This window comes from Acipenser ruthenus, chromosome 12 (genome assembly GCF_902713425.1).
Source record: "Acipenser ruthenus chromosome 12, fAciRut3.2 maternal haplotype, whole genome shotgun sequence".
Taxonomy (NCBI): domain Eukaryota; kingdom Metazoa; phylum Chordata; class Actinopteri; order Acipenseriformes; family Acipenseridae; genus Acipenser; species Acipenser ruthenus.
In genome coordinates, this window is record NC_081200.1 from 27,316,126 (window position 1) to 27,343,528 (window position 27,403).

Consider the following 27,403-nt stretch of genomic DNA (forward strand, 5'->3'; position numbering starts at 1 on the left):
CCACTGTGTTTTGTTTTGACTTTTTGCCATGTACATGTTTGTATTTTCTGCACTAGGGATACCATTGCTGGGACCCTAGTGGCGGCCACTAACCACTGCAACTGCCTGCAATCCCTTGTTTATTAATGAAACCTGGATACCTGAGCAGCGTCAATCTTAAACCCTCTGTGTGTCTCAGCGGATACACACACAGTAACAGTACACCCCTGTTGCACCTTATTTTGATAAATGGTGAGCTTGTCGCTTTACAGTATTCTTCATTAATTATTAATCAGACAAGATATTTAAAAAGTGTAACATTTGGATACTGTCCAATATAAGCAAACTGTATGGAGTTTTCCATGTGTGCTAACCAGGATCTTAAAAAACAAACAAAAAAAGACCTGTGTCACACCTTTGTTAGACTGAACAAACTAAGGATTTCAAACCCCCATTCTGTACACCATATTGTACAAACACTCACGAGAAAAGAAAATAAATCAACTTTTATTTAAATGAATTTGCCAAGAGGAAAAACAAGTAGTAAGCAATTCAAAATGAGTCCCATACCAGATGCAGACACACACACACACACACACACACAATTACCACACACAGTGTGATCGTTTTTGTTATTTAAATTGTATTAGATACGAGATGCACAGACTTGGATATTTTCCGCTTACTTGATGTGAGCAGGACCAGCCCGGACTGTTCGGAGGAACAAGCAGAACAATCTCCAGGGAAACAAGGAGGAATGATTAATCAGTCTCAGAAATAAGCCATTTATGTAACCACACATTGCATAAGAAACATTTTTAAATTGAATTTGCAGGTATATTAACCATCACAACCAATCTAAAAATCTGATCATTGTATTTGCAAAAAAAATGATTTTGTTGTTATCTTTCACATCAAAACCTGAACAGCAGCCTATCTAGAGGACCAGTTTAACTACAGTATGTGTCATACCTGTAGCATTCACAATAAAACCATGGGGAACACGGTATCATCACTTTGTGAGAAACGGGAAGTAAACTGCTGGCCAAGGATAGAAGAGGATGTGTGCAACATTTGAATCTTATGCTGTGGTTGCACCTTTAAACCAATCCCAATTTGAAAAAAATATATATTATTTTGTCTTGCCATGCCTTATCTGTGAAATGTCATTATTAAAAGAGTATCCAGGAAAACATTTAATTGATTTAAAATGAGAAAAGTAAATGGAATTGTATTATTTTAGTCTATTGTATGGCTATTGGTGGCCCTTTTTTAAAATCAATCAATCAATCAATCAATCAATCAATCAATCAATCTCTCAGGCTCAACAGAAAACTTTTAAAATTTCAAAACTGTTTCAAAGAAATCTCACGAATTAACCAAAAATGTCCAGGAACCTCACTGTAGTACTATACTAAACAAACAGTCAGTTCCACATTGAAGTGCTCAGTGCACTAAACCATCTTAGGATATTATTAGTCTGTGGCCATGGCTGCTGGAGACTCCAGTGTTTCCATAGCAACACAGCCTGCCGATTACATTATGCTACCACCTCTTTATCCATCGAGGCTCCAGAACCTAAGCACAAGGATTAGAAGAAGAACGTGTTTTATGACACACAGCCCCACCTTCGGTCAAAACAGAACACATCCAATATCAACTAAATAAGATAAATTTCATAAAACTGAAGAAAGAAGCATTTCAAATTAGTTTCTATGTGTTACGAGAAAATAAATCCCTTTAATATTAAGGGTTGACTGACTAGTTGGTGTTTGACAATGACAAGCCAGGGCTAAAAATGATGCATACTCAGATTTCTTCAAAATATTTCACATACAATACTATTGATTTTGCCAAGACTTATAAATGTATACAACAGACAAACCCTTTCTGAATTAATTTTTATTTTGGTGCTTTTTGTTTTGTTTAAAGGACTGTCTAATCTGAATGTAAAATGTAATCCAATGTTGTCACAACAAAGGCACTATAGATGTTGCATCATCACTGTACATAGTCTGTGACACATATTAGTTCAACCACAAGTAACTTTCCTGTATGCACACATAATAAACCTTGATTTGAGAGTCAAGTGATTCAACTGATTGCTTGACTAAGCTGAAGCATTACACAGAACAATTTATTGCACCCTGTTTGTCAAATGATACAACCTCCCTCTGAATTTCTGCAGAACAGTTTTGTTTGGGGCTGGTAGATGAATCGGTGTGCTTTTGGTTTTTTCAAATGCTATTCATAATGCTTAATATATCCTTGAGAAACCCCCAAGGAAATGTGCTTCATCTACTCTTTCGTTCCTTTGAATAGCTTTCCCATGGTGCGTATGCAGATGAAGCACGTACTGTTTGACTTTACATCACTGCTGCTTTATGTCCAAGCACACATTAACTATGCAAATACACACACTGAAATGTGACTGTAAAAGGACACATTACTGTACACTGGCATTCTGATGAGGCAGGAGGTAGACAGAGAACCTTCACTGATACACAGGGCCACCTGAAGCAGCTCAGCAAACAGCAGAAAAGCAGATTCAATACCTCTTTCGAAATAGCTTGTCACTCACTGACCATCATTGTTTTAAACTAAAACAGTGCACTTACAATATACACAATTGTGTTTTCATCATAGTGTTGCGAACCGCGATTCCCGCAGGCAGGGGTTTCTCACAGGCGGAGGTGGGACTCGAACCCAGGTCCTCCCGCCCTGAAGCATAGCGCCGATACCGCTGTACAAGAGAGCCAGCCTATGTTCCCTCCAAGACAGTGGTTCCCTTTCAATTCGAAGACAACCACCAACGACATTATGTATGGGATATGCCTGCCCATTGGGTAGGTAATTGCTGAGCTCTCTATACCAGAGCTCACTCGGTCCCGCCCACCGAGGGATTAAAACCGTCATCCTGAGGAAGCCATTCCTCTTTTTCCTTCTCAAGACGGTACGGTAAGACCTCTGTGTTGAACTGAGCGGGTTGATAGAAAAGAGCTTCTCGAGTCGATTGTATATGCCTTGCATTCATGCTGAAAGCTGGCTCGCCGCTTTACTGGAATCAACGACTCTGAATAAGACAGAGCCTTTCGTCTTTCTGTCTTTCAGTGGCCTTGCTTGTGTGGTAGGCCACTCTTTGTTATCTGTCTGTCGTGTGTGAGCAACTGCCTGTGTAGTCACCCTCGCGAGTGGTTATCTATTTCCTTCTTGAGAGTGCACAGTTCCTCCACGGGGGTAGGCCTTGCCCCATCCCTGCTGTCGAGTGACTCCTCCAGCCATGCCCTCCTCCATGGGGCTGGGCCTTGCTGCATCCCCGCCGGCTGCATAGGCCCACCCACCTCGATGAACAGTGTGCTCTCCCTTATCTATTTCTACCGCGGTTTTCGCTGTCCACTTCCGACTCGCCCGCCGCGGCTTCGGCCCTTGTGTCTCCCTGGTGTATGCTATGCGCTGACCAGGTGTGTGACCATGCGGTTAGGGTAGGCACAGTTGCATAGCTGCCCCCCGGTGCTTCAGTACCACAGCGCACGCATAGCCCTTGGTACTTCGGTATCTCGGTGCACACAGCACACGGTGCCCAGAGCTACAGCGTCAGTGCACAGACACAGCGCCACATGGTACACGCTGCACATAGTGCTCAGTACGCACGTGCCCACTGCTACAGCGTTAGTGCACGCGCGCATGGTGCTGCACGGTACTCGGTGCGCATGGTGCTTGGTACGCATTGTGCCAACTGCTACAACTACTGCACGGGCATACAGTGCCACTCGCACTATTTAATCAGTGCTTGAGAGCTCGTTACAGCCAGTGCAAGCAGTGTTCGCTGCATTGCAGATGCAGATCACCGAAAGCCGGGGTTCCACCCCTGTACGGCCTGCAAGGCAGAGATCCCGCAGGAGGATAAGCATACCCTCTGTGTGCAGTGCTTGGGCGTCCAACATGCCACCTTGGCCCTCGAGAGAATTGAAAGGGAACGTTAGGTTACTTCATGTAACCCTGGTTCCCTGAAAGAGAAGAAGACCACTAACCGCGAGGTCACATCGGTCGCCCTCACGGGTTTGATGGAAAAAGAGAATGAAAGACGGTTTTAATCCCTCGGTGGGCGGGATCAAGTTCGTCATCCCAGGAAGAGGCCTATCGGCAGCTCTGGTATAGAGATTATCAGCAATTACCTACCTATGTGCAATCTTAAACTGCTGTTGTAAAACCGAGAACTACCCATTACAATCAGGTTTGTTATTATTTATTTATTTCTTAGCAGACACCCTTATCCAGGGTGACTTACAATTGTAACAAGATATCACATTATTTTTACATACAATTACCCATTTATACAGTTGGGGTTTTACTGGAGCAATCTAGGTAAAGTACCCTGCTCAAGGGTACAGCAGCAGTGTCCCCCACCTGGGATTGAACCCACGACCCTCCGGTCAAGAGTCCAGAGCCCTAACCACTGCTGCCCATTGTTGCATCTGTGGTTAGTCTATGAAGCTGATGACTGCAATGAACTCAGCATGTTTATATTTGTAACATTTTGCAAGTGTTGTGTATGGAATTGGTGACCGTACCTTTAATTGTGTACAGTTGTAATACGGGAAATAGCATGCTGCAGCTCCCATGCTCAGTGTTAGTGAAATCCTGATCTGACAGCACGTAACACTTATGATTATGATTTACATACTGTTTATTCTTCAGTAAAAACAAGTTTAAATTGCATTGTTCGTTCTGCTGTGGTTATGATATTAAATACACCACAGCAAACACACTTTCATATATTTTCATTAGCACAATCTGAGCTCTAAATTTAGTAAAGGGTTTTTTTTTGTTTTGTTTTTTTGTTTACTGTAATCAAGTAAGCTGCAGTACACAGTACACTTCCTAATTACAGTCCCAAGTATTTCTGTATGTTCTGCTTTCACATTTTCTAAATGGTCAGTCTGAGAAATAAACTTTGTTTTCCCTGCAACAGCTGACCCTGCTTGGTTTTCCTTGATAACGTCCCATTCAAATTGACTGATTCTAATCAGATCAGGTGCTGCTTTAGTACATACTGTTTTACATAATGGTAACGGTGCTCTTAAATTACTGTGCCTGCTTCTTTGGCTGAAGAGGTATTATCGGGTCATCATCTAACTGTGGAATATTGTGCAATTACATTGTGCTTAAACTCCTGATGGTAAACAATGTAACTAAATATATTTTATCTGGGATGCAAGATGCAACAGATGAACAAAATCCAATCGTGTTGACTAAAAACTTTCTGCTGGTGTTAATATACCTGTAGCAGGGCAATAGAAAGCCATGTACGTTTATTTATTTTTAGAATGGGTTACCCCTCCACCTCTGTGCAATTTATTCTTTCGTATTTGTTTTGTTGTATTATTATTATTATTATTATTATTATTATTATTATTATTATTATTATTATTAAAAATGTAATTGCTTATTATTCAAAACGTAATTGGCACAGTAGCCAATAACCTTTGGTGTATGATTTAGACAGAAGACAGCAATTTAAAATAAGGAATAATGCAAATATGGAGAGATTTTCTTCTGCGCTGCAAGCATTCATTTGCTGAGTGCAGCCGTCTCATTGAGGTTTGGCATTTGTTATTTTACATGGCGTGGTCCTGGCCCGGACAGGGACCTTGTTTATTATCAAGTATAACACATTTGTTAATAGTTGTTATCTCTCAGTCTCCTGCTTTACCGTCAAAAAATATTAAGAGTCATCACAAGCTATTATTATTATTATTATTATTATTATTATTATTATTATCATCATTATTATATTTTTCTATAGCGCCTGGGGCGTTTCTTTACAATATTTTCATGAAGCCCCATCGTCTACTGAGACCCATCACTATTGAGTAACATCACTAACATCTTCAAATACTTCAGATGCAATCATGGAGAAGCCACTAACATACAACCTTATATCATTAACATAACTAAATTGCAACATTCCAGCAACATCGTTAAAAGGTTGTGTCAGTGGGTATTAAGTAACAGTTTTACTTTATAACACAATGCCACTGTATTGTGCACCCCCAAAGTATAAAGCAAAAGTAAACAAGGATGTGCAAAACATTAGAAAATGAACAAGCAGAAGAACGAATCTGAATTGAAAAACTGAATTGCATCTACCACTGTTAATAATAAAAACAATAAAATCCACTAAAAAGACCACTTCCAGTGTAATGTGCATTGTATTATTCATAACTCGCCATTTAAAAAAGACCTGGCGATTATTGGAAGTTTTACAGTGACAAACAAAAAAACATAACAATACAAGAAAAGTAAAGGCAAATAAAAAAAAACACCACACTACAAACAGAAGTTAAACAATTGGAAAGGCAAGTTTAAAAAAGTATGTTTTGTGATGGCTTTTAAAAAAAGTCTCAGATTTCCTGATCCCTTTTGGAAGAGCATGGAAAATGTGAGGTGACTTTTCATTGGATCATTTAGTACACCTATTTTCTTTAAATTGATTGGCTCTTATTTAAAATTTCTAAAGAGCTGATTGGCCCAAATGTGTACGTGTAGTAAAAATAGTATGTGTAGTTAACAAAATAGAACGTGAAGTGTATCGCAGTACTACGCGTAGTAATTTATTTTAAACATGTACTAACACCACATGTTTTTGACCCAGATGACTTTCCATATGTACCAGTAAAGGTATGCGTACCACAGGTTGAAAACCACTGCTCTAAGACTTTTCATTTAGTTAGCCACTGTGGCTAAAGACTTGACATTTTTTAGCCACAATGGAAAAACTTAAGCCACTTAACAGTTCTATAAACAAGTTATAAACATACTGTTTCAGCAAGGCAAAAAGACATGCATTTTATTTGAAAACACATAGATATTTAAATGACAGACCCTACCGTTTACAATACACATCAATATTATATTTAAATTGCACTATAACTCTGATTCCCATTTAATAAATACCAAACTTAGTCCCACGTGAAAAAAACGTCATTACAGATTAAATTCTGAATAGGTTTGCAGAGATAATATTCATGTACTGCATAATCATTTACATTTTTGACTGATGCGGTTCTCTTTCCACTACAGAATGTTAAAGCAAAAATTTGCCAATAGACAGTGCTAGTTACACAAGATTGTATTAATGTGATTAATAATATTAGTAGGATTGTACAGCCACTACTGTTTTTAAAAAAACGTTTTTTTTTTTTTACCGTGTTCTTTCTCCTGGGACTACTGACAGTAATATTGCACCGATTCTGATATTAAAACTCAATAAATCATAGTGAGAAATAATATAATGATAATTTTATTATTTTATTAAATTGTTCCTCTTTCAAATCCACTCTGTTACTATTTCCAAAATATATTTCAGCATGTTTTGAAGAGATAGCAAACAATGAAAAAAAAAAATTTTAGCTGTGATCTTTTGAAGCTGCATTTTTCTGGCTTGCCGTCTGTGAAAAGGTATGTTTGAAACTATGACTGCTTCACCTCCCTGTGACTAGTATCACGGTCATATTTTAGTTTTTTTTGTACATGGGTGACTGGTATTCCTTGGGCTACATCTTTCGGAACATGACTCTGTTAATTTGTCTGTACAATTTTTTTTTATAAAATGTTTTTCCGTTTGGAAGCCATGTATTTTTTTTTACAAGCAGTGCCGTAACTGACTGTTTCTAATTACAGCCTCTGTCCTCCCGCCAAACACAACGTTTGTGGCATGCATATGTTAGGTGATCTAGCTAAAGGGCTTTCATTGGGCAAAATGAAATCAAACTAAAACACTCTGTATTGATTCATCTACCAGCACACGTTGAATGTGCTGGCAGTCTTACACAAGTACATTTTTCAAAGCCTTCACCACCGTGGCGAACTTGGGGAAAACGTTTAGCTTGTGGCGACATGGCGAGTGGCTAGTGGGAACGTAGCGACCTACAAGCCCTGACCCCTGACCCCTAACCCCGTGCACGCTACACTATCCCCTGCTAGCCTCAAGTCTGCCTTCGGACTTGCTCACCAGGTTACAGGCTTCCAAGCGCATTCCGGGGCACCTGTGTCCACTTCCGACACCAATGTAACGTTGAGCGAAAATAAGGAACCGATCACATTCGCAAAACATTTGATTTTATTCACAAGGTCAGCACACCACAACACAGCAAGCTGCCCCCTTTATACCCAAAAACCCAGCGAAAACATGTAACATTTAGACATAACCAGACATACAATGTAGACATAACAAGACACGTAATTGGACCCCACAAATCGAACGAGGGACAAACACAACACGATTGGACAACATTAACAAGCACACTGGGGCCACGACTCGATCACGCTTCCCTCCCCCACCCCACAGGTCCAGAACTTGTACTAAAAATGGTGTTTGACAGAAAAAAGGCATCCGTTCAGATAAAGCTGAACACAGTGTCTTATTGTAAAGAACCAAAGCTGTGCTGTTGTGCAATGCATTTTCTGGTACCCTTTTTTATTGTATACTTTTCTAGTGCCAAAACAGAGTTGCTACAACAGTCGGTCATGTCAAGATCCTTCAAGAAGCTGCTTGATGAGATTCTGGGATCAATAAGCTACTAACAACCAAACGAGCAAGAAGGGCTGAATGGCCTCTTCTCGTTTGTAAACTTTCTTATGTTCTTAAGGTTCTAAACCTCTCCAAAGAAGATTTTGACTTCCTGTGTCTAATAACGTGAGCATTATGCACTGCTGTGCCGATTGCACAGTCCTTTAGGTGAGGAGTAAAATGGACGTAGATTAGGAATGTGTGATTGCAATGACCTGAAAGGCAATGGTTCGTGTTCCTGTCCAATTTTTCTTTCTTTTCATCCCTGCAGGGGTATGTGGTTCCTTTGAGAACAAGCATACACACTCAAAGAGCGACTCTCCATAAATATATTCACAAAGACATCAAATAGATATATTTCCATAGTTGGTAATGGTTGCCAGGGAACTTTTTTTTTTCTCTTAAACAAGTTTTCATCTGACAGCTTTACAGAAAGTAAAAAAACCTTTTCAACAGAGGTGGGTTTGGAAATAGACGGTCTCAATTGTCAAAGTAAATTCTGTAACTGGCAGCATTAAGCATTTAGATTGTATTACTATCACCGATCTATTAAGCCAACCAGGTTCTGAAATAGATAATTATTAGCACCAGAACTGAGTATATTAAAAATGTTAATCTAAATTAAAATAATCTTCGTAGACATGAATTTCTTTCCATTTTGGACTATAGATGGTTTTCAGATGTATTACGGTTTTTATCACCTCTAGCAAGAAACGCCTTCCACGCAATTCCTTTAAAAGTGCCTTAACTTGGGATAATCGAATTAAAGATTTCCCTGACACATGGGAACCCTCCAATAAATGAGCAGTTTCATTTTTTTTACATCCAATAAAGCAAGGCAAGTGTTGCAATAAAATGTAAATCCGATAAACTTTTCAAATCAGTGTCACCATTAAATTGATGTGCTGTTCTACTTATATTTCATGCACCATAATGTATTAACCAGTCAGGTGCTGAGATCCACAACTTGAACGTGTTTTTTTAAACTCTGGACCAATAAGGCGAAGATAATAATTTAAATATAACATTCTGACACTGTCCTATGCTGTCCGTTCATATTGGCAGTGGATACTGGATCCAGGTTGTCACAGGCTTACCTTATATGCTGGGTGAATACTGTACTGTCAGTGTGACTTTCTGATTTTGGAAGATCCCCAGATTTAAGTGACAGATATCCAAACAAAAGGAATCTATAGTCAGCCTGTTCTGCCACCATGGTTCTCTGCACTGCTGCTACTGGAACACAATCTGAATCCTTCATGACCAGTAAGTCAAGTTCTTTCAATTGCAGTATGTCCCCTGGCTTTTATTGGTGATAAATATCACAGGAGAGTCTGACATGGAAGCTGCTAACCTGTCTAATAGGGCTGGATTTTACAATGTGGCTGCACGGTGTTTAATTATTTAATTAATCTTTATTTAATTATCATCCCCCCACTGGGGATAAAGTGGGGTCAAATCGAAGTACGACAAGCATATTTTTACACGTGCGTACATTGGAAGAACAAAACAAAAATAAACTTTTTCATGACACTGACAGCTCTAATATTAGATTTACAGCTCTGGTAGGGGATGCCTGTCATTGAGATACTTTTTCAATGTCTCTTGTTTGGTGCGTGGACCATTATTACATAACTAAACAAAATTGCAAAAAGTCTGCACTGAAAACATCTTTGTTTTTATTTAAATTAAATAAAACACAAACATGTTTCGGTCCTACTGCCTGTCCTCAACGTGTATAGTGTTTTAAAATGCCTTTATAGTGGTTGGCCTAGTGGAATTCAAGCAGTTTGATCACAGGTGTATTGTAAATTGTCACAATTTTTTGTATCAACGGTTTCAGTGGTGCAAATGCATGTTTATGGTAATTTTATATAACATGGATTACATTCTCCCTTATAAAAACAAAACAAAAACGTGTTTACAAGCAAATAAACTAGTATGCAAAGAATTTTACTCCGCCTTGGGTTCAGTCCATTATGTCTTTCTAGATGCTGTTGTCTTTCAGGCATCACTGCCAACAGTTCTTCCCAAGGGACAGAGGCATTCCTGTGCATCAGGCCTTGCAGAAACGTCAAGGATGACATGTTTAATATCACACAGGAGTAGCTCTGGAGGTACAGTACCTAATTAATGACTGGCTCAACCAGTCTAATGTAACCCAGGAAAATCCATTGAGATACTCTCATCTGACTGTGTGCATGTAATTCTTTTCAGACCTGTAAAAAGCATCATTCTTTTCCATAAAAAAAAGTGTTTGGTTTAGTGATTCATGAATACAAAATTCAAATAAAAACTTAAAAAAAACAGTAATTCTGAACCAAAGGAAACCATGAAAAGGAGGCTCAATGTACAGCATTCCCTGTGCACAACACAGCTCTGCCCTGACCAAGGATATGGGGCTTGTATCCAATTCTACCAATTACTCACAAGCACTTAATATATCAAAAATAATGCACACACACACACAGTATATAAAAACCCTTTTCATCTTTTCTTCTCATAATTTTCTTGAAAAAGCCATTCATCAAAAGTCAAGTTCAATCGAAGCCTGAATCTCAAGACGAATTGAGTCTCCTACTCCTAACAGTGGAACAATTGACTGAACAATATACTCTGGTGACAGCGGGAAAGAGAAATTTGAAGCAAGTATGCCAGCAAACATCTCGTAAACCAGGACAACTTATGTACATTTTTATGTAAACTGCATTACTGAATATGTTATCAGAGAACCCAGCAAAATTAACCACATTGACAATGGTGCCTTGAGGCACCACACAAGACAAGTTTTTAACATAATCCACGGAGAGGCAGTGGTAAACAAACCTAATTTAATTCATTACTCTGTATTTATTCCTCCATAGCAGTGTTCTGCTTTTAGGACTAGCAGACTCCTCAAGCTTTTACACCCATTTATTAATTTGAATGGTACTGCAGTATACTGTTTCAGACAAACACATTCTTCTGATGGACCTGTCTATAGAATAACTCACACCACCAACAACAAAACAGTTAGGCATTGAAGACTTATAATTAATAAACCCTATTCTATAAAACACTCACATTCATGTTTATACAATTCTGTTTAGGAAAATAATTTAGTATACAAAATAAGATGTGACAACAAAGTCTTTAACAATTCTACAGGTAAATTACTCCAAAACAATATTTGGAGAACATGGTTCCTCTGGGATTGCTGCTTTGATGTTAGGAAAGAGTTTTAAAAAAGCTGGGGGTTAGGTAAAAGCAGAAAGATAAAACTGTTTTTACAGAGCCTGATGTAAATATTTATTCCAGGTGGATTTCTACATTTGAAACATTTCTGTCAAAAAAAAAAAGTTTTAGAAAGAGAAAAACAAACAAACAAAAAAAAACCCACATCTCTCAATACAGCTTTGCTCTGACCTGAAAACCAGCTGCTCCTTTCAGCTCTGGGACAGCGTACTGAGCGTCAATGCATTGTTCTCAGAGAAAATCCACAGAAATCAGGTGCTGACAATCATGTGAGGGTCTCTAATGTTGATCGAGCTAAACTACCATCCAAAGTGAAGAAACAGCTGCTTGGATTTGTGATGATTGTTGCTTTTCTTAGACTCTGTGGAGAACAGCAATCCACACAAATCCATGCAGCTGCTTCTTCACTTGTTTCACTTGGAGTGTTAAATTTGTTAAAATTAGCCCAGTCAACACCAATGACCCTCACCTGTGGAGCGCTCAATCCAAATAATCAAATTACAGGTTTGTGCAGATCTGTAGGACACACGCAGCATTGAGATTCAAATCTATTTTTTGCAGATTAAAAATAGTTGCCAGATATAATTTGTGTTTCATATTCCTTACCAGCATTATGTTCCGATTACTGTCTTTGATCTTACACTCTTGTGTGTATCTGCTCTTATTTTACATATAATTCTTTATCTGTCTAGACTGAGTCTGTGAAATAGCTGCAATTCAGTTTCCATGGCAGTTAAATTCTCACTGTGTACTTGATCATTTCACTGTCATGTTTACTATTACCGAGATGCAGGGGGAGCAGTGAAACAGTTAAGTCATGCATTTCACACACTGATAATGCAAAGGGTTATATTTATATTTTATAGTGCCATATCCACCTCAACCAGTTTAAGACTTCAGCAGGTTCCATCGAGATTGCTTTGATGCCAACTGTCTTGTTGCTATCAGTTGTTTAGACAAAGAAAAAAAAAAAAAAAAACACAGCAACATTATATTGAGAAACACCAATATTAATTCCATAGACTGTCAGGTTTCCCTTTCAGTTCTGGGACTCAAGTGATATAGAGACAAATCGAATCCTCCCCTCCAGCATGACACACCTGTCAGGTTAATGGTTTAGCCTCGTAATTGACTTGATAAAATGCTCAGCTTCACTGGAAACTAACAGATACAACAGAAGGAGAATTGATACTTAAGCCAGCCACAGAACTTGCTCTGTCTAACATCTACTTTGCAAGCAGAGTTCAGAGGATTAGTGTTCTACATGTAAATCCTCTTTTATTCAATATGGTCTGCGCTTTATGAACTGAAAGTTCCTATGGAGATGTACATCATGGAAATAGAAAAGCACATTTACCACTATGTGCTTGATTTTGATTGAGTTCTACAACACATTACGAAGTATGACACGATGCAAGGGCTGCTTCTCACTACAGTAATATTATTATAGGTTTATTTTACGGTACATTTGTTAAATGTTATTCATAAGCAAGCTGTAACTGTAGACAAATGGATGTACACGTCACATGTGATTACCAGGAATATTTCCAGGTCCCTGAACTATATTTTTTACTTTGGCGTTGCCCTGTATGTAAACAGTATAATGCACATATTGCCCTATGAAGTAAAGAAATAAATAAAAAAATCCTGCCACACCAATACGCAATAAATAAAATAGAATTCGTTTTCTCAGATTATCTATCTATCTATCTATCTATCTATGCGAGCAATAAACTTAAAAAGGTTCCATTCAGGGTTTTTTTTTTGTCAATTTCTGATTTTAAAAAAAAGTGCAGATGAACAAGCATATTATTAAATAAAAATACATAATCTAACCTCTACATAAAACAGTACTAGTCACAGCTTCATGGAACAAGGAAATCGGTTTACAAACTAAACTGCCCTTATAGAGCTTTTTGGATGTCAAGAACACAGTACAGTACTAACTTTATAGGAGTTCTGAGAGAAGTATTCTGCAATAAGCACTTGTATTGAACCACAGCTTCATGAACAAACAAGATATGAGGTTTTATTTTGCAGCAGGTTCCATCGAGATTGGTCTCAAGATGACAATATAAGGTAGTGAGTTGAACATTAAAACACAATTAACATAAATTATGGTATATATTGAAATTCTTTCAGAAAAGAATCCTCTCCAATAGACAATTAAATTCAATACTGAGACGTCCCCATCCAATATTTTACATAAATTGCTCTCTAAAAGTCAGTCATGCATTTTTATATAATTTATATATATATATATATATATATATATATATATATATATATATATATATATATATATAGAGAGAGAGAGAGAGAGAGAGAGAGAGATAAATATAAATATAAATATAAATATAATGCCAAGATTGAATGCGTGTAGTCATCATTTGCATATAAAATTAATCACAGAACCGCATTATGTAGCAAAGCACTCAAACTGAAGGACTTGTGAATGGGAAGTTTATTTAAAAAAAAAAAAAACTTTCTGATGGTTCATTGGATAGAACAGGGTTACTTATACCTGTAATCAGAGTGAGTTCCAGTATTACAGAAGTGCATCTAGTCTGCTGCACCACCTGTGTTCTGCTAAACATGATCTCACTTCTCAAAATACACGTTCTAGTAGTTCTTCTGGTACAGGCAACAACAATACAACAAATGAAACCCGTCAGTTTCGACAGAGTACTCTTTTATAAATACAGGGTCACTGCAAACCCATGAAATCAAGCTAAGTATGACACTATAACCAGTCTTTGAATGGTCTTTTCTATTGAAGTTACTTGCAACTGTTTACACACAAATCTTATTTTTGGTACCCACATTTCTCCAACCATTTTTAGTCAAAACATTCTGTCCAACTATAACTTCCAAAAACCACTACAGAATTTGGCACTTAACTGGAGACAGTATGGATACAAGATTGAGGTTAAGAAGCCGACTACACCAAACAACTCCAAAACATGACTATTTCCAGGTACTGTACAGTTGTAGTGTGAATAATACAGTTACTTGAAAACTAACCTTATAAATTCCATTAAAAAAAAAAAACTTTTAATGAATCTGATGCTGACATCTCAGCATCTTGAACGACTTTTCATTAACATTATTCCATTACCGGCAGTCGCATTGTTACTACATTCGGAATTGTTGCCCCAGGGAACAATTTAAAATGTACACTTGCTTAAACTGCAGCATGTGACGGTGTAACCAAGCTATCTTATCTCTACAGTGAGTTAAAAACATTTACAAGGTAAATCACTACAGGCACCCCTGTCTTAGAGTAGGAGGCTTTGAATCAATCTGGCAACTCTATCTGATAAATTAGCAAATTATCAAGTAGCTATTGAGCTCCATGGCTATTTCCCTTCAGCAATAACCTCCATCCCTCAACATAATGCCAAGCCGGATCACAGTCGATTAAAGTGTAAAGCAGATGGCTGCATATACAGCTACCTGCATGCAAAGTCTGTCACAATTTGGTAATTCACAGAAACCGTCTGTGCATGTTTTCAGTAAAGTGACTGGCACGAATAACTAACTTATTACTGACACCTGAATACATGGGCTGTACGGTAATTGCTGGGCTCCAGGAAAGAGCTGTTTAACAAATGTCACTGAAGAGGGACTTAAAAAAAATTAAAAAGGACTGCAGCTAAAAAAAGTTAGCACTGTATATTAATATTTAAATGTCTTTGAGGAAATTGGATAGAACTTTGGAATGCCTTGAGATGCCAGACAAGCAGATTCTGAAGAACCGCAGGGCCCCAAAGTCCAAACAATATCCAGGAATGTTTTAGTAGATGTCAAGCTTTAAATATTCAATGTGGAGCCATTGGGAAGACATGGCAGGCTGTGTGGGTGGTAAAAGGACAGGATCTTCTGCAAATGTTAACTCTGATACTCCTCAACAGACAAATGCATTGAAACACACAACTTCATATCACACACACAAACACAGGGGCACACCATCACAACTGAAGACATGGGGAACAGACAAGAACACACAAAACAGCATCACAATAGTGTGGAGAATGATCCCGACCATTCTGCAGAGACTTGAAAATCCACCTGACCGATAAAAGATTTTGAATGGAGACGGCAACAATATACAGCACTAACGGGCTACTTATTCTAGGAAATTATTTTAAATACCTCAGCTGACTTGTCTTGACACAATTCTGGGAGCTTTACTGTACAGACAGCGAAGTTTATTTTTGAACCTAAATCTCAGGGAGCAAATCTCCAATAAGAAGTATGAAAATCAAAACACTCAAAACTGTTATTGTTCAAGGAGACTACAATAATTTTGCATTTAAATGTTGTCCTTTTTTTGTTATCAAACCTAGTGAATGTATAATGACTTCAGTAAAGGACAAATATTGATCAAAACTCATAGATTAATACTATAATGGTAGCATTACACTTTCATCAAAATATAAAACAATGCAATTCAATGGGATGTCCATTTAATTGGGATGATTTATTCTGCATTATTGCAGTTGTAATTAACAAGATGGTTATTTTTCAGCTTGCCCACAAGTGACTAAGAGGGCCTTTTCCTTTTCCTCCTCAACAGCATGTTGTGTTATTTCAATGTGTGTTTATGTAGGGACAGCTGACACAGTATAGTGACTTAACAAGAGGTTACCATAGCAACTCTCGCTGTCCTATTGTTAACTCCTTGAAGTGTTCTTTCAAAGTCTTTAAATCTATACAATTTCAGTTGCTTCATCAAGAAAAAGCATTTTATGAACAGCCATGTGCACATTTGAAACACTATTTAAAAGCTGGTATGTTTTTCATAGCTTCACATACAATGCTTATTTTATCAAGACAAATCTCAATATAAAACGTCTCAAAATGACTTGAATGGAATTTACTTGTTTTAACATGTCCAGGAAATGAGAAATAAAATAATAATAATAATAATAATAATAATAATAATAATAATAATAATTAAATGTACAGTTCTAATAGAAACTATTTAGATGCACAACAAGATTATTTTTTGTATAAAAGGGGCATTAGCATCCCCCAAGAAGCGGTTATTATTTTATTATTATTTGTTTATTTAGCAGACGCCTTTATCCAAGGCGACTTACAGAGACTAGGGTGTGTGAACTATGCATCAGCTGCAGAGTCACTTACAATTACATCTCACCCAAAAGACGGAGCACAAGGAGGTTAAGTGACTTGCTCAGGGTCACACAATGAGTCAGTGGCAGAGGTGGGATTTGAACTGGGGACCTCCTGCTTACAAGCCCTTTTCTTTAACCACTGGACCACACACTGGTCCTGTTAGTTGCGTGCGATATGGAGTAAGACAGAGCACGGTTTATTTAATTATTGGTATACTGTGATCAGGCAATATCATAAGACCAATGGTTAATAACAGCTTGATTAGGATTTGAATATTTCTGCTGTGTCACTAAACTTACATTTCTAATAAAGAAATTATAATCTGTTCTTATTCACCACAGATATTTGTTCTGCAAAGAACAGGCATTAACCATTGAGGCCAGAGTTTTACTTTCTGTAGCAACAACTCAATAAGCAATTTGCATGTTGAAAGCTGGCTTACGACACATCCACAGTAGTCTTTAAACATTTTTTTCCCCACTTTTCCTGCATAACTTCCTATTTGCTACCTGTTGCTTAGCAACCACAAAATCAATTCCAATTTCTAAAGTTAAAAAATGTCACATCTTGCTCACAACTGCCTAGTTGCGGTCAATTGATTGGCTATTTTGGTTTCTGGAATCGGCAGATAATGGAAAGACTATGGGGGGGAGAGAGGCCTAACAATGGCAGTAAAATAAAAAGGCATACTTTATTTGCTGAGGCACAAGGCTGTATTCTGCAAATACAGAAAAAAGAATGGATGACTACTTGAGGGTGCTTTAGAGCTCAGCATAGGAACAATTAAAGGCACCTGTGCTAGGCTCAACTAATCATCTTATTATCTAAAACACAAAGAGGACATGTTCATGAAGACTATTAATAGGGATGACAAGTAAGTGACAATTGTAATCCTAGCACCAGATTTAATAAAGAAAACAAAACAAATCTAAAAATAAGTTTGCCACACAAATGACGAACGCTAGTCCACTACAAGGAACGTCCCGCTACAGGAACCTACTACACTATACAAACCCTCAAGAAAGTAACCTCAAGGTCCCAAACAAGAAGGATGCACTTAAATCCATTGTCAGCTGGTTTATGTAATTAGCTGTACAGCTGCCCTGTTGACTAATCAACTGCACTGAAGCTTGTGAATATGTTGCCATGTCATTACCATCATTATGATAACAGAAAGACTAAAGTGATGGATGTCCATAATTCCCACAGTAAAATGTGACCTGCATTACAGCTGAAGATATCTTTATGAAATACTGGGTTGATCCAAAGGCTGTTAATTAAAAGCATTAGGAGTACTCTATGAAGAGGTGCCAGCTGGAATGAATTAACACAAGACTTCACGGTTCCAACCAGAAAGAATATCACTTTTTGGTGGTTTTGAGAAACATCTTGCATGTTTTTGTGCCTAAACCAAAGAGATACTCACGCCAGTATCCATGGCAGTGTTTTAAAAATACATGAACTTTAGCACTGCTTATTTTTGGAGGACACAAAAATCAGATTCCATTCTGTGGAAACACGCAGGCAATCTTTAAGTTCCTTAGGAAACATATAACATTTAAAGCAGTGCCTTGCACTTTATTCTATAGCCAGTGTTCAGCTATGTGCCAGTGTTCAGCTATGTGCCAGTGTTCAGCTATGTGTTTGATGCTGACACAGAGGCACCCCTGATTGGAAACAGGTAGTAAAGAAATAATTAGTTAAGCCCATGATAAGGCTTTTAAACAGGAGCTTGGTGACTGACAAGTAAGCCCTTAAAAGGATTCCAGGAAATTACCAGGGATAAGCCATCATGAAAATGCAACGAATGGTGACTGAAGCCTAACACCATCAAATCAAACCAAATGAATAAAAAGCAAATTTTATTATTTACAATTTTACACAAAAAACCCACATAATCCCTCACTCTCTTTTGTGGCGTAAACAACCGAAATCCCTTTGAGGCTCAATATTGGCTCTTTGGAAATAATGCTCAGGATCAAAATCATTATGTGCTGTGACTGCGCTGAGATAAGGTTAAAGAGTTTCCTATTTTTCAATTTCATCAGGTGTTGTTCGATAAACTTTGCTATAAAAAAATTTAGAAAAGAGTTTTCATTTCTAATAATATTGATCTTATCACTTTGATCCTAGCAAAAATAGCATTAAGGATTGCAATTTGAACGGTAGTATGTGAAGACTGTAGGCTATATTCAGGATGAACATGACATTCCCACGGTTTGTGGAACAATATTTGTACTGTATACTGTGCATAATAGTCACTTGAATATTTCTATGCAGTCTACAGACAAACTTGGTTATATTGACCACTCAAATGGGACATGTACAGTATAAGCAGTCTTTATAGACAGGTGATTTAACATGGGGGGTATTGTAGTCCCAGGACGCCACCTCTCCTGGGCAGATAAACACTGCATTCAAGGGCAATTTAGTTTTTGTATACTGAGAATATTTTTGCACTGCATATAAAACAATATTTTGGTCAGTTTATAAAAACAAAACTATCACACAATACTGCCCAGACTGACACTGCTGAACCTTAAGCTCTAAATGCACCTTCCCCGTGCCTTTATACTCTTAATATGTTTCAGACACTACACTAATTCCCCATCAAAAAGGTTAAAATGCCAGCCTTTCACTTAACCGTACAAAGAATTGTGGGTGCAGTGACATGCATTCCACTGAATCAAAAGCTTCTAAAGGGGGGTAGAATTCCATTTATTATCACACACGGAGGCATCTAGTGAGTAATGGGACAGCAGAGTATTGGGAAGGCACTATATTACTGTTGCACAGTAACCACTTAAGGGGTACAATTCTAGTGTTTTCAGACATAACCTTTTTGCCTTTTCATTTATTTTAACCATACAAAAATTGTGCAGCGTTTATACATTGTGGTGCAAGCCCACTAAAACACTACATTGGTTCCGGAAAACCATTTCACTTCTTATTTACAGTCATGGTTTGGCCATAGCTGTACATTTCTTCTGGTCACTAAACAAGTCCTTGATTCCCGATCAATAAATAGGTATTTATATCCTCCCAGACAGGGTTCAGATTATGTATCAAGCAGCTGTGAAGTTCAACCAGGACTAGTTAAACAGGCCCTTGAGTTTACGGGTTGCCTATTAATCCTTTTCCTGACTCTACTGTACTTGCAGACATAGCTAAACAAAACTTCTTGGAGCATAAGAAAAACAGATCGTAACCCAGACAAATGGCTTAGCGCTTTCAGCAGCTAAATTGGTTTCACTTCTGCAGTTCAAAGGCTTTAATCCCATTTCATTCTATGTTCTACTTGACTTTTACATGCAAGGCTTAAATGTGCCCTTTGGGACAGCTGGCTGAGAGAAGTAAATCCACATTAATTCCGCTGAATCTTCTCCTGGCAAAACTATCTGGAAAGAGATGTTTTTTTATGACAATATGATATCCCCATTGATCAGTTACAGCCAGAACTACTGTACAAGGAATAGCCAAATAGCTGTAAAACAACAATACATTGTAATGCTTGGCACCACAAGAACTTGAGCTCAAAACGGTAGTAAAGGTTTGTGTGTAAAATGTGGTTAAATAGCTGTTTAGGAATAAGAAGTGGTACTCTTACTCAGCACAAAGTGTAAGAGATAAACATGGTATTACTGCTGGATCCAGCAGACCATGCAACAGTATAACCAAGAACCACATAGAATAGTTATTAGGAACAGTCATGAACAGGTCACTCCTGCTCAAGTGGACCAAAGAGGGATTGCTCGACCCCTTTTGCCATGGAACAGTGTTAATTGATTCTTTTTATTTATTTTTTGCTGGAAAGCCCTTGAAACAAGGGACTCTTTTACCACCATCTCACAACCTGGGGAATTAAACAGCTCTTCTTTTAACTGGCCACAACACCTACAGTATGGTTATTGTATCATCAACCACAAATGGAGGAAATACCTCCACAAAGGCTCTAATATAACAAAACGGGAATTTTCAACTTTTCAATTTCCATAAATAATTAGAAATGAAGCTTAGGTATGGATTTGTGGTTCAGTAATAAATTTATGGTTTCAGTAATTTGCGTCAGTTTGACTTTTGAGGGTCAATGCTTGATATCTCTAAGCTATGTTTATGTTTTGAAAAATTAAATAGCACAGCTGCAACTGATAGTCCTAGATTGCACAGCAGCTATGTAAAGCAGCAATGCAAACTGCTATGCTACAGTATTCAGCCAAACTGACCCCTGACGTTAATCCTTTGATTTAAAAGCTTGTACATTCTGTTCATTATGGGCAGCATCTCCCTTAATCATCGTTTTGATTGCAACCCAGTAGCTCATTTGAAATGGTAATACAGAATTACTATATTTACATTGTTCCATTTATTGAAATCCATGGAAGATTTAATCTGTGTAATTGCATTCGAGTTTCAGGGTCATGGAAAACAATCGCAAGACTTTAAAGGGGCAATAGGATTACAAATAGCCCTAATGGGACTGTTGTTGATGTTGCTCTATAATTTTCTTAAGTCATTTATAACCAAGGGAAATGGAATTGCTTTGGTGCACTAAAACCAAGCATCCAAAACATGCTCAGATAAATTGAGAGTAATTAAAATGCATTATCTTTAAGAAGATGAATATTTAACAAGATACACACATTTTGAAAATGACTTTGCATACTGGCCACTGTATCCCTGTGGCAATGTGCTCCGCCCCTGTGTGCATGCGTGTGTTAATGTTGGTGTATAGAGATTGGTACATGGGATATAAACGGGTCTGTGTTTCACGTGTGATTTAAATTGTATAATTGTATTTAGGCACGAGGATGGCACAAATCACTTCACGTGCATTTAAAGTATGTAATATGTGAGCACGAGGTTGCACGTAATTAATTCACGTGCTGGGATTCAAGTGAATAATTAATTAGTAATTGAATCCCAGCACAACAGTATATATAGACACATTTTCATTCACTCGGGGTTGTGTGTTCAGGGCGAAGGAACGGGAGTGAGGAGATAAAGTAAAAAAATAAGCGAATTGCTACGTGGTATGTGTTTGTTTAGTGTTCGTCCCTGTGTGTCAGTGTCTGTTCGTTTTGTTTATCTGTTTATTTTGACGTAAGTGCCATGTCCTGTTTTGTGTTCAAACCTTTTATTTTCTGTTCTGTCAATTAATTATTAAATGCTGAGCACGATCACGCGCTCAGCTTCACCAAAACCCCAAGTCTCTGTGTATTACTTCCTGTTTCTGGTCTGATGCCACCCACTCCGGCCGTCTTTGTGACAATCCCAAAAAGAGCAGAGAGTCAAATGCACAGTTCAATAAACATGCACAATAGTCTTGGCATAAAACATATTACACAAATGAGATTACCCATAGCTCCTCAAAACCAGTCACTGAAGAGATGGCTTAAAATTATAACTAACCATGCCCATGTCAGATCACAGAGTCTGGTCTAGACACTTGTATCGTGCACAGTTTACAGCTTAGCAAATCCGGCTACTGACAGGAATTCTGTTCTTGTTTTTATCTCGTTGGTTAAAAAAAAATCCATGAAGGTTTTGTCAGGATGTAAAAGGCACCAGATAAGAAAGTTCAGATGACATTTAGACACTTTTAACAAATGCAAAAATGAAACAAATAAATAAACAAACAGCATTTGATAGAAATGTGATAGAAATCCATTATAGGACAGCTTCTCCACTCAGAACTTTATTATGCAATGAAATGCATCTAGTTCCCTTAAATGCTGGAGTGTTTTAGGGGCGGAGGAAATGAAGCATGCCCCGTGGATAATGTGTTATGCAAACACAGAAATCCCAGAGTTTAGTCTGTGAAATTCTGGTCAGCTACTCTTGGGCTGTTTTCTCTTCATCCACATTGCTGAGCAGAATGACAGAAAATAAATGTCTAACTTTGCTGTACTGTGAAAACTGTGACTGACTGATACAAAAAGGTGGCTATCAAGGTATCGTTAAAGTTTGCTGGCTTCTACACAACCTGTTTTTAACCACCTGAAATACAGCTATGGCCAAAGATCTGAGATATAATTAAAAAAAAAAAAAAACACTACAGTATATGAACTTTTATTTAACATCATGTAAATCAAAGAAACTACAAAATGATATCGTAAAAGTCTTCCGGAAGCCATAATAGTAGTACAGTATTTCATGTTAGATTTCGAAATGTCAAATTTTTCAGTTGTTGTCATTTTTTCGTTAAGTATATGGAAAACTACAATGTGGTATGTCATTCAATATGTTAACGGAACATTATTTGCATGTTTCATTCGACTTTATGAAGCAAAATGAGTTAATTCTATAGGGTAATGCAAAACCTTTGGCCATAGCTGTACCCTTTGAAAAACTTTTCCAGGAATTCCAGGTTTATAAAATACACTTATTATCTGCAGTAAATCATTTATCATGTTAATTTATAAACTCCAATTACGAGACCCACTTAAGATATTAAGTGTCAGTGTAATAAATGAGTACATGTAGCTTCCGGGCACCGGCATATTAACACTAGAAGAAAACAGATACGAGCAGACATAACAGCAAGATACAATAACTGGTTTGCATGAAACAAAGTCAGAAGCTTATCAGTAGCAGCACTAAGTACATTCAAAACAAACAAAGCACGGACGATTCATTTCACAGTTTCCAAAGGCAGTTGACAAAACATGACCTGTTCCTCCAAGGCCAAGTTTTGATTGTGATAGATTTAAAAATAGGTGTTAGAGATATAATAATGAAGATGAGTCAAGTGTAATGGATTGTTCAAAAAGCCTCTATTCAAATCACTGGATGTGGTGCTTGCAAATTTTTCCATACGTGACAGAACAAAACATAATTATCATACTTGCCTGCTAATTATCGTTTAGTGGCAGACAGTTTTATTCTTAACACACAAAGTAAACAGCTAAAGAGCATTAAAACACAAGTAGATAAATGGCTGGGATTTAAATTCAGATTTCATGGTCAAATCGGCGATGGTCCAGGTGGCCACATATCTAAAACCTCAGACAGGCTACACTTATGGCCACATATGTGCATACTTCAGTAAGCAATGTAGGAGTACTGTGCCACTGAAGGCATTACCATTAGTGTATTACAGGTTCAACAGCAGTTTTGATGAACAATTAAGCAACAGCATCCAATACAACAAGCTTAAAGCCTCATAACAAATAATACAATTATGCAAACAGGCTCGCTTCATCTCAGTTATACTAGATACAGTTCCTCTATCCATTGAGCTGCATGTCTCCTTCTCTATGGAGCAGTAGTTACATTTGCAGACAAAAAGGTGAAGTATTAGCCCAGTAAATGAAACTCCAGCCAAGCAGGAAGCACACTGCCAGAACACAGGATGAAGGCATTAATCACTGGGGGGGGTGGGGGGGGGGGGGGAGGAGGGGGGGGGTGGTGGTGGTATAAACTATAGGTATAAAGTCCCTTATGTACACATCATTTCCATTAGCAGAATATTAATGCATTACCTTTAACAAATTAATCTTTAGAAAGCTATCCACAACTGTACTAAAACTGGTAAACAATGTCTATGTAGATTAACTTTTCTTTCCATTAGTGCCCGATGAATCTTGCATCACTTTTCACCAATAAAACCAATCCAGACTGCTATTGTCCTTCATGTTGAATCGTGCAGTCTAATTATCCTCATTTCATTTTGGTATTCCTTTGCCTGCCTTTTCCTGAAGCCAATTCACAATCTTATCAAAACCTCGATCACAAACATTTACTGCCATACACTGCTTAGTGCAGTTACTCAAATGAAAAGCTATTAGTGTTTATGGGACCAGAGCACCAGACCAAAAATCAGAAAAAAAGACATGTATAGGAACAGTGTCAGAAATCCAACAGAAATTGATATAACCCATCTTCAGAGCGCCTCACGATTCCAATGTTAGACTGAAGGTTACAGGTACGTACATTCTCAGTAGTGCCTGTATTGCTTTTTGCTTTGGTCAACAGAATTGTATGTGTGTACATTCCATCACATCAGGCTATTAAATAATTTTATACACTCAGGAAAACACCCTTTGATCTGTGCACATTTGAAGCAATCAATACTGCAAGAGTTCTATCATTAGTAAATACTATCTAGGCATATATATATATTTTTTTCATACAGTTACATTTTTATTTGGCTTTTCAAACAAAACATGACAAAGGCATAGGGTCTGGAAAAGTTACTCTGAACCCCAGCAATTGAAAGAATCCTCTTTCCTCCCACTGTAAAGATCCAGGTTTAAGAGACAATCTGCTTACAAGCATTGGTAATACTATTCAATTTCTCCAGAGAGTGGTCATAAGAACTGAACTAGAAATGTGTGACTGTGTACAAAAAAAAACAAATAGCATACTGCCCTTTATATTTATTTTAAATTCGGTACAAAGGGTACAGTTCATTTAAACTATGTTCTCACAGCAAGGGGAAAGAAATATATACTAAGTAGGAAGAAACATATATAACAGTGGCGGGAGGTGAAAGGTTATTGTGTATTGTCTGTTAAAGCAGGCTTTTTCATTATGCAGTATCAATCAGCTGCCTGATTCTGTGAAATGCGGTACTCACTCTTCCTACTGCAAGTCTGCCGTCCACAGTGGCTCGAAGACACTGGGAAAATGAACCCTGTAATGCCCAAGCATTTCTGAAATGAGAAAAGCCACTTTATTTATGTAACTAGATTCCATTTCTTATGCAAAACACATTTTATTTTTCCTGTCTGGCGACACAATGTACTGCATATGAAAAATTCTAGTTTGTGAGGCTGGATTTTAAAAATAATAATAATAGAGACAATGTATCATATGTGATACAGAAATGGGTATTACAGGGTTCATTTATTTAAATTTAACATCTCAATGACGAGAACTCCAAAAGCTCCCCCCCCAATCAAACAAAAAAGTAATATTTAAATAAACAATTGAGCTAGATGAATAATGCAAGATATAGTCAAAGTGCATTGTATCCATCCCAACTTTGTTTGTTTCCTTAATTAGAAATTCTTAGAGCAAGTCTAAGGAGTTTTAATTATTATTATTTTATTTGTTTATTTAGCAGACGCCTTTATCCAAGACGACTTACAGAGACTAGGGTGTGTGAACTATGCATCAGCTGCAGAGTAACTTACAATTACGTCTCACCCGAAAGACGGAGCACAAGGAGGTTAAGTGTCTTGCTCAGGGTCACACTGAGTCAGTGGCTGAGGTGGGATTTGAACTGGGGACCTCCTGGTTACAAGCCCTTTTCTTTAACCACTGGACCACACAGCTTTGTAACTGGATTTCTTCCTTTGATCTGGTAAATCATGTATCAAGTGAATTTGGTGATCTTGGCTTTGAGAACTGTAATGAAATCACCACACTAGTTTATTTTTGTTCACATAAAGATCTGGGTTGCCACGACAACAACCTGATTTGACACAAAACTGTCAATTGGCTGCGATTCTTCACTGACACTGAAGAAAAAAAAAAAAAAAAAAAAAGTTGACAGAAAAAATGTGATTGATTGGAAGTATTGTTCTGCACAGATAGAAAAAAAGCTAATTTTAAGCAGCACTTGTTTTGAGACTGAAGAATGATAAAAATCTGAGAAGGGTTCTGGTACCGTTACATTGGTCAGGTTCCTGAGATATTAAATATACATGTGTGAGGGGCGACGACGACTCTACAATAAGATCTTGAAATTACACTGTGTTTTTGAACCTGCAAAAACAAAAGTCAATAAGAGCAGCTGTTTTTTTTATTATTATTATTGCTTTTTATTATTTGATTATCATCTATTACAGGTGGTACAAACAAAGCAGATTACAGTAACACTTAAAAGATACTGTTCAGTTATAAATAAATACTAAAAAGAAACCCAGTGATACATGTTTTGACATGATGTCTTTAGTGTTAGTTACAGTTACAAAACACTTCTTGTTGAAAGTTTCTTTTTAGTATGTCCATACAATACAGCTTGAGACTGAGTATTTAAAGTAATGGATTTTCTTTTTGTGGTAGTGTCGACAGACATGAGGAAAAGGAGATCTAGAAGCATTGCTAAGGCTTCTCAATACGAGATAGCTGTTTGCCACAGTACTCATATACGGTTGATCCTGGGTGTTGGGTGTGTTGTTTATAAGCCTCATGTGCACTTGCTGAAAGATGGGTCATGGCTGTGAAAATATTATCAGGGTTTGCTGTTTATTCTCGACAGCTGTGGTGGATTACATCGACTCCTCTGAATGTGCACAATCAAATGTCCTTTATTTATTTATTTATTTATTTTCATTTTTGTCACCAGTGAGTGAACATGAAAAAAAAGAATGTATTCCTTGAACATAGCCTTGGTTAATGCATAGTATTCCAAGCACAAACATACCCACGCTACAATGTGCTGGTCTATTTCTTCTACACTTTCTGTCTAAATCAATTTTCTTTCCAAACGTGGATGTCACTTAGCTTTACTGAGTTTAAATAAATCCA

General features: G+C 37.5%; 1 protein-coding gene across 10 annotated transcripts in view; it reads right to left on the reverse strand.

The window, feature by feature from the left end:
* Positions 1 to 27,403, reverse strand: part of LOC117417203 (carboxyl-terminal PDZ ligand of neuronal nitric oxide synthase protein-like) — a 121,483-nt gene that overhangs the window by 81,337 nt on the left and 12,743 nt on the right. For 2 of the 10 annotated variants that reach the window (XM_059034740.1, XM_034029187.3), the window contains exon 2: positions 25,506 to 25,581. The exons of 7 other annotated variants lie outside the window; for them this stretch is intronic. The gene's annotated coding sequence lies outside the window, so the exon portion shown is untranslated. Of the gene's footprint in view, positions 1 to 665; positions 752 to 25,505; positions 25,582 to 27,403 lie in introns of those variants that run through there. One more of the 10 variants, XM_034924861.2, reaches the window with a different exon arrangement.